Below are 7,642 nucleotides of genomic sequence, written 5' to 3'. Positions count from 1 at the left end.
CATCTTCAACATCACTTGATGCTGTCAATGTTCTGGATTTGGGCCATTCCAATTAAGCCTGCGGTGATATCACGTTGTTGTTTTAACTTGAATTTCCCTGATGACATGTGATGTTGAGCGCACACATATGCTTTTCAAATGCTTATTTGCCATATATCTTCTGTGATAAGGTGTCTGTTCAGAGCTTTTGCCCATTTTTGAATTGGTTGTTGGTCCTCTTATTGTTGAGTTTTAAGAATTCTCTGTGTATTTCAGATAAAAGTCTTTTCTCAGATATGTGTTTTGTAAATATTTTCTCCAAATCTGTGGCTTGTCTTCTTATTCTATTGACAGTACTTTCACAAAGCAAAAGTTTGTTCTTACTTTGATGAGGTCCAATTTACCAACTATTTATTTTCTAGATTGTGCTTCGGTGCTGTATCTAAAAAGTCGGAACCATGCCCAGGGCCATCTAGATTTTTCTCTTAGATTATCTTCAAGGAGGTTTATAGTTTTGCATTTTAAATGTCAGCCTACAATTCATTTTGAGTTAACTTTTGTGAAGGATGTAAGGTCTGTATCTAAATTTATATTTTTGTGCCTGGGTGTACAGCTGTTTCTGCATCATTTGATTCTCTTTTGAGCATATTTTTTGGTAAGCAAAACCTTCTCCTCGACCACATTATGTAGTGAGACTCCCTCTGTCTCAGTTTCTATGAAACGGAATCTCCAATCACCACATGTCAGGCAGCCTCATGCAGTGACAGCACAGAACTGCAGTCAGCATTGCAGTGCAAGCCTCCTTCTATGGGAAGAGCTCGTCAGACTCACTCACAGAAGTCTTTTCCCGTATTTAATAACATTTCAGTAAAAACAGTAACACCCACGGAGAGGAACTACGCCGTCAGATTGTTTTAACGGTTACGACTATAACTATTGCCTCCTTCCACACTTTAGTTCAAGACCCTGGACACATGACTATTAACATTAACAGGACACTAAAGGACAGTTAATTTTAAAGATCGTGGCTAATTAATTAAATAAAACATGAAACTGCTATGAAGTGGGTACTCTTTGCTATTTAGCAGTCTAGTAACCGGCTCAGATCTACATTAGAAACGCCTAGGATTTTTAAATTTTTTCTTTCACTTCTATAAGAGACAAAGGCCCTATCCTTTGACGTCGAAAAATAAACACACACACACACACACACATTCACATACCCAGAGAAATAACCAATCTGCAGGCTCGCCTCAGCAGGACCCAAGTAAAAACTATGGAAAACATTGAAAAACTCCTTTAATTGTTCCATTTTCATTTCGTAAGAAAAGAACAGTATGTGAATAAATACATGTGTTGGAAGAAATAGTGGCGAAAAAGCTTTTGTTAATAAATTCTCTTCAGAAAATTCAAAGCAGCAATCAGTAGAATCAAAGAAGCAATCTATTTTTATTCAGTAGATGGTACTCTGATTAGAGGCCATCGGAGACCACTAATGAATGAAATAGTATTTGCCTTTAATAAGTACATTTGCATATCACTAGTTTTAAATTTCATTCAGTAACACAAGGTCAGTGAACACCTTTATGGAAAGCACAAAAACAAAAACCAGGCTCTGAGTAGATCAGAGGTACAAGGCAGGTCTTAAATTATTTACATTCTTCTTTGTAATTAAAAAATGTCTAAAGTAATCAAATCATAAATCTGCGAATAGCCCTTCTCAGTCTGGAGTCAGAATGGTGTGGGAAAAAACCGACACTGAGAGTCAGGGTTCCTGAGTGCTGGTCTCAGCTCAGTTACAAATTTTCCTGGTTCTCTGTTTCCTCCTGCATAAAATAGGGGGGTCAAATTGCATGATTGTCAGCCTCCTTTCAGGTCTAAGTTAGGACTCTATGCACTACCTATAATATGAAATAAACATAAACCTCAAATAAGGAGATAAATAAATGTGTATGAGCATGCCTCTATAGGACACTTGGAAAAGTGTAAGACTATTTTTTAAAAAAATAAATTTAGCACATATATATGGAATCTAAAAAAATGGTACTGATGAACCTAGTGGCAGGGCAGGAATAAAGATGCAGACGTAGAGAATGGACTTGAGGACATGGTGAGGGGGAAGGGTAAGCTGGGACGAAATGAGAGAGTGGCATGGACATATATACACTACCAAATGTAAAATAGATAACTAGTGGGAAGCAGCCGCATAGCACAGGGAGATCAGCTCGGTGCTTTGTGGCCACCTAGAGGGGTGGGATAGGGAAGGTGGGAGGGAGATGCAAGAGGGAGGGGAAATGGGGATATATGTATATGTATAGCTGTTTCACTTTGTTGTACAGCAGAAACTAACACACATTGTAAAGCAATTATACCCCAATAAAGATATTAAAAATAAATACATAAATTTAGACTTACAAAAAAGTTGCAAAAATAGTATAGAAAGTTCTCATACACTCTTCACCTGGTTTTTCCTGATGGTAACCTATGGCGTAACCATAAGAAAGTTACCAAAACTAAGGAATTGACATTGGTACAATGCTATTCATTAAACTACAGTCTTTATTCAGGTTTCACCATTTTTCCACTGTTGTTCTTTCTTGGTCCCAAGATCTCACCATGCATTTAGTTGTCATGTCTCCTAGTTTCCTTCAATCTTCAATAATTTCTCAATCCTTCCTTGTGTTCTATGACCTTAGTAGAGTGCTTTGAAAAGTACTGATCTGATATTTTGCAGAATGAGTGCTGGTCTCACGTCCCTCAGTGTGGGTATATATGATATTTTCTTATGATCACATTAAGTTTATACATTTTGGGCAAGAATGCCACAGAATCGATGTGCTCTTCTCAGTATCTCATACCAGAGGTACCTGATGTTGATCTGTAACCGATGAGTTTTTAATGTTTTGGGGTATAAGTAGATAACTTTCGTACTCATCTAATAATTTCTTAAGCTTATTAGATGTAAATAAATTTGATTAGTTTTTTGAATTATCAATAAAAAATACAAAACTCCACCACTCCTAAGTGCAAAGAATAGATAAACCCTTTATTCCTTCTCTAAGACGGATGTTCAAGCATGGAAAAGAGGGATTGGAAATTTAAAAGAGACAGGAGGGCTCTTTCAAACTCACAAAACTAATATGAAATTTCTTTGTACAGGGAGCAACTGTATTTGAAGTTAATAGTCTATCGAAAGCTTAGTGGAAATACAAAACAAACGGCAAAATGGAAATATCTTAGTTAAGTATATTTGTGAAAGGATACGCTCAATGATTTTTCATTTAAAAGATATTGTGGGAGCTGTCTTCTATTCGTCTTTAATTAATGCAAGTCTGTGTGTAGTTATTTTTCCACACCCTGTGTGCCAAACCCGTAAAATATGTAAGATGGTACAACTTTATAAACCGATGTCTTGGTCAACTTATCCAATGCATTTAAATTAGCACAATTATTTTTCTACCATGAAGAGGTCTACCTGTTAGAGATATGCTCCCCCACTTAATACCTCTTCTCTTCCTTCTCCCATGTAGACAGTGGGTATAAACCAAGAGAGCAGGATATTACACTCCCAACGGTCAGATAAGATGGAGAATTTTCTTGCTCTATTAAATCCGATGTGTGCTGTGCTGCAACTACCAGAATGTAATTGGAAAGAGTTAAGCAAGAGGTAGATACGTTCTGAAAGTGAAAAAATGCCTGGAAAGAAGATGGAGAAAGAAATGGAAAAGAGAGTTGAAGAAAAAAAAAAAAATTCAGGTGTGAGTTTAAGAACAGCATTGAGATCTATCACTGCATTTAAAGTTAGTAAGGCACGTTTGCTGGCTTAGAAATACTACAATTCAGAGGTCTAAAAATATACCTAAACTTTAGAAATGAATTCAGTTGTAGTTGGAAAAAAGAGACAGAAAATGAAAAAAGTTACTGAATCCCATACAAATTAAATTAAAATAATAACAAAAAGGATTCAGAAATGAAACAGCAAAATTGTACAGAGAAGTAATTATGAAGTTCTTATATTATGAGGTACATTTACATGTTACTATTTTCCTTTTAATAACCTAAAAGAAAAACTCTTTATAGAAAGCTCTTGAATCTGAGAAATGATTTTTATTTTTTTCAAAGATGAAAATCTGATGTCATCTTTGATTCCCCTTTTCTTTGTATTTTTTTATTATATACTTTTTAAATGCAAACCTTAGTCAAAAATCGAGGGGAAACACAAAACCACAAGTGTAAGAACATTAGTTAATCCAATGGATACCTTCTTTTGCAAATGAGTCAGAAAAGATAACAAAAACTTTTTTTTGGTTGTTATTTCAAGAGCAACGACAGTGATTCTTAACTCTATGCTGTCCTGGTTTGTACCTTCAGGGCATTTTGTTCAGGTCTGGGGGCTCTGGATCCAACAGGTTTTTGACCAATAAAATTCTGAGTGACAGTTAATAATTTTCTGGATGTCTAATAGGTGATGGAAAAAGAGTGGAAATAAATAGCTGTTTCTAAATATCTGAAGCATTGTCAAGTGGAGCAGAGATGAGATTCATTCATTGAGACCCTTTGAGGACAGAACAAAACCCAAGCAGGTGAAAACTGCAGAAAAAGGATAATAGCTCATTGTAAGAAAGAACTGCCTAAAATTATTTTGTATGCAAATATGTCTGGCTTTCAAAGGAGATGGTACATTTCCCATCACTAGAAATAGAGAGGAAAATGGAGTGACCTCTTATTATGAATGTTGTAGAGTGGGCTCATTCATCTGCTAAGGTTGTACTAAATGACCTTAATGTTTCCTACTAAATCTAAGACTTCGTATGCGTAAAATGGTTATGTAAAGTATATTAAATATTTTAAATGCCTTAAAGGTGTTCTTCTATTTAAAAAACCCTCAGTCCATTATTTTGTATATTGATGAATGAAGCCTTTTGCAGTATATGAAACTCTCTTAACTTTTCTATTTTGAACCTAAAGATTTTATGTCTTTTGTATATAATGTAATAGATAAATAAATAGATGAGAGAGATAACAGATATTAGAAGTGATTCAGTTATATATTTACATATATAGTTATTCAAGCTAATAAACTAAATAAATCAATCCAAAAAAATCAAGATTGTAATTTCCACTTCACATGGCTTTCTGTTACAATTTTTGTTGTCGGTTTTGTTGTTGAAGCACATACGAGGCCTAAAATAAATGAGCCTGTACCCATTTTCAAATAAAAATTTAAAATGCATTTCCTAAATAAAGACTTTTATCATTAATAACCCAATTCATTTATGATGAGTTCTGGAAAGGGTCCAAGAAAGTTAATTTTTGTGAGGACTCTGCCCTATTTCCATTTAAATCTATTCTACTTCTATTGCTTTTAAGTGGCCACATACTGGTTCCATGCTTCCTTCACTTGTTTTTGGAAAAAGGGATGTCAGAGAACACAAAGAACTAGGGCTGATATTAAAAAATAAGAATAAAAGGGGTGGAAAGGCCACTTTCCTCAAGTCATTATTACAGCCTTTTAGTTTTTTATTTCCTCATTTATTGAGGATGGATGAGAATGAGACATTGAGCTGCCCTACCAGGGACCAACATTGTCCAAACAATTAAAATAGTATGATACGGTGAGGGCCAAAACTCAAGTTGAAGAAAGCCAAATAAGGACTACTGACTGCAGCAGATAACTAATCAATCAGCAAAACACTGTATATCACAAGTGGTGAGCACATGCAGTACATAGAAGGCACTGGAAAATAAATCAACTTGCAAAGAAGGTAAGATGACTAGGAGAATTTCCTCCAACTGTACAAGATTGGGGGGCCTCTAAGATGCAGTTCTCAGCTACAAAGTCTTGACCCAAACATTTAAATGGGCGGGAGAAAAAGGGGAGGATCTATAACTAAATTAACTGGCATAGTGTGTCACCAAAGCTTGTCTTACCCATATTTCTCATCTACAGGACAATCTATGCTATAAGAAATAGATAATGATGGTGATGATGACAAGCAAATTAATTTATAAACCTAGACACACCCATGGAAGTGTGCTTCTCATTTGAGCATCTTTTCTTATTGGTGTCATGGAAAAAGTAAAAATACTTTCATAATATACTCTTCTGAAAAAGATGATAAAAATATAGATTTAAAAAAAGGGAAGAATCCATTTCCAATGACTCTTCTGTGAGGATTAATAAGATGTTTATGTCTTCATACACCAACAAATGTCTACTAAGCACCTAAAGGTACTGACTTCTCCAACCCAGTCTCCCCATCGTGGCTGGAGGGCCGTTCTCAACCTTAGATCTGACTGAGCCCCTTCCCCACTTCAACCCTTCATAGCCTTCTCACGGTCATGGCCAGTCAGACTCTGTCCAGCCTCCTCTTACCACTCCGTCTTTTACGCTCTATTATCCATGCTTTTCGAACTGCTATTAAGTTGTGTTCCCTTGAACACGATCACTCACCTTGACATTTTTGCACCACCTGTGCCCTCACTATGGATATATTGCAGTAGACTGCCTTTCGTCTGTCTACCTCTCACTTATCTTTCAGGTTTCTGTCTCAATGTCCCTTCCCAGGACTTCCCAAGACTCTTTCAACTGGATTGCATAGGCCCACCGAGTACCCTGTACTTTTCCTACAAAGGCACAGAACATTTGACTACTTGTTCCATTCATTTGTCTATCTTCCCTGATAAAATGTAAACTTGATGATAGACGGAATGCCTTTTCCCCAGTAACTAGCACAAGGCTTGGTACATAATTGGAATACGAAAAAGGCTTTGTTGAAAGAATGAATAAATACATTAAGTAGAGAAACAGGGAATATAAGTGACCAGTATGGCAACAGAGTTGATTACACAGCTGAGTAGATTGCCTTAGCCATATGTAATGTGTTAGCCTCTTTCCTAAGCTTTAGCCACAAGAGTGATCCTTCCTGCAGACTGGGAAAATGGAGACACAACACTTGGTGTCTCTTCTAAGTCATACAATTAAATACGGGCAGAGGCAGGGTGAGAACCCCCGTCTCCAGACACTTTTGGCTCCTCCCCCAAACTGAGATTTACTTTATCATGTTGTCACAGAAAAAAACACCAATCACTGGATTAAGTCCCCCTTCAAAAAATAAGGGGAAATATATTAAATGGATCAATATCAAAGCAAGATATAAGTGTAGTTTCTCTAGAAGTTTTACTTCCATTAACTAACTTACCAAGGAAAAGTATTCCACAAATAATCCATGGGTATAAAATGCTCCTGGAAAGAACTAGGAAAAGGACTGAATTTGCTGAAAGCGTTTCTAGATAAACTTATCTATACTATGTTCCACCAGTAAAATTGGAAGCATCAGAGGACACAGACATGCCCAAAACCTGATTTTCAATCCCCTGATAGTTTATCAGATTGCTGGCATAATCATGTTTTTGTAATTAAGCAGAATAGATTTGCTCACACGTAATAACTAAAAAACAAGACAGCTTCTCTAGCGTTAGAACACTGCGTCCTCAACGTACCAGGACTGACTGTGTGAAATGAGAGAACATTCTGGTGAGCATAAAGCAAAACACACACTGCCCTCTGGCCTTGCTCTGCTGAGACTGAAAAGATCTTATCAGCCCTTTTCAGATTATCCAACTCCATTGGACTTTGGGCTTTCTTCTGTTTCTGCAGCTG

Source organism: Eubalaena glacialis, chromosome 7 (genome assembly GCF_028564815.1).
Source record: "Eubalaena glacialis isolate mEubGla1 chromosome 7, mEubGla1.1.hap2.+ XY, whole genome shotgun sequence".
Taxonomy (NCBI): domain Eukaryota; kingdom Metazoa; phylum Chordata; class Mammalia; order Artiodactyla; family Balaenidae; genus Eubalaena; species Eubalaena glacialis.
This window is presented reverse-complemented; position numbering follows the sequence as displayed.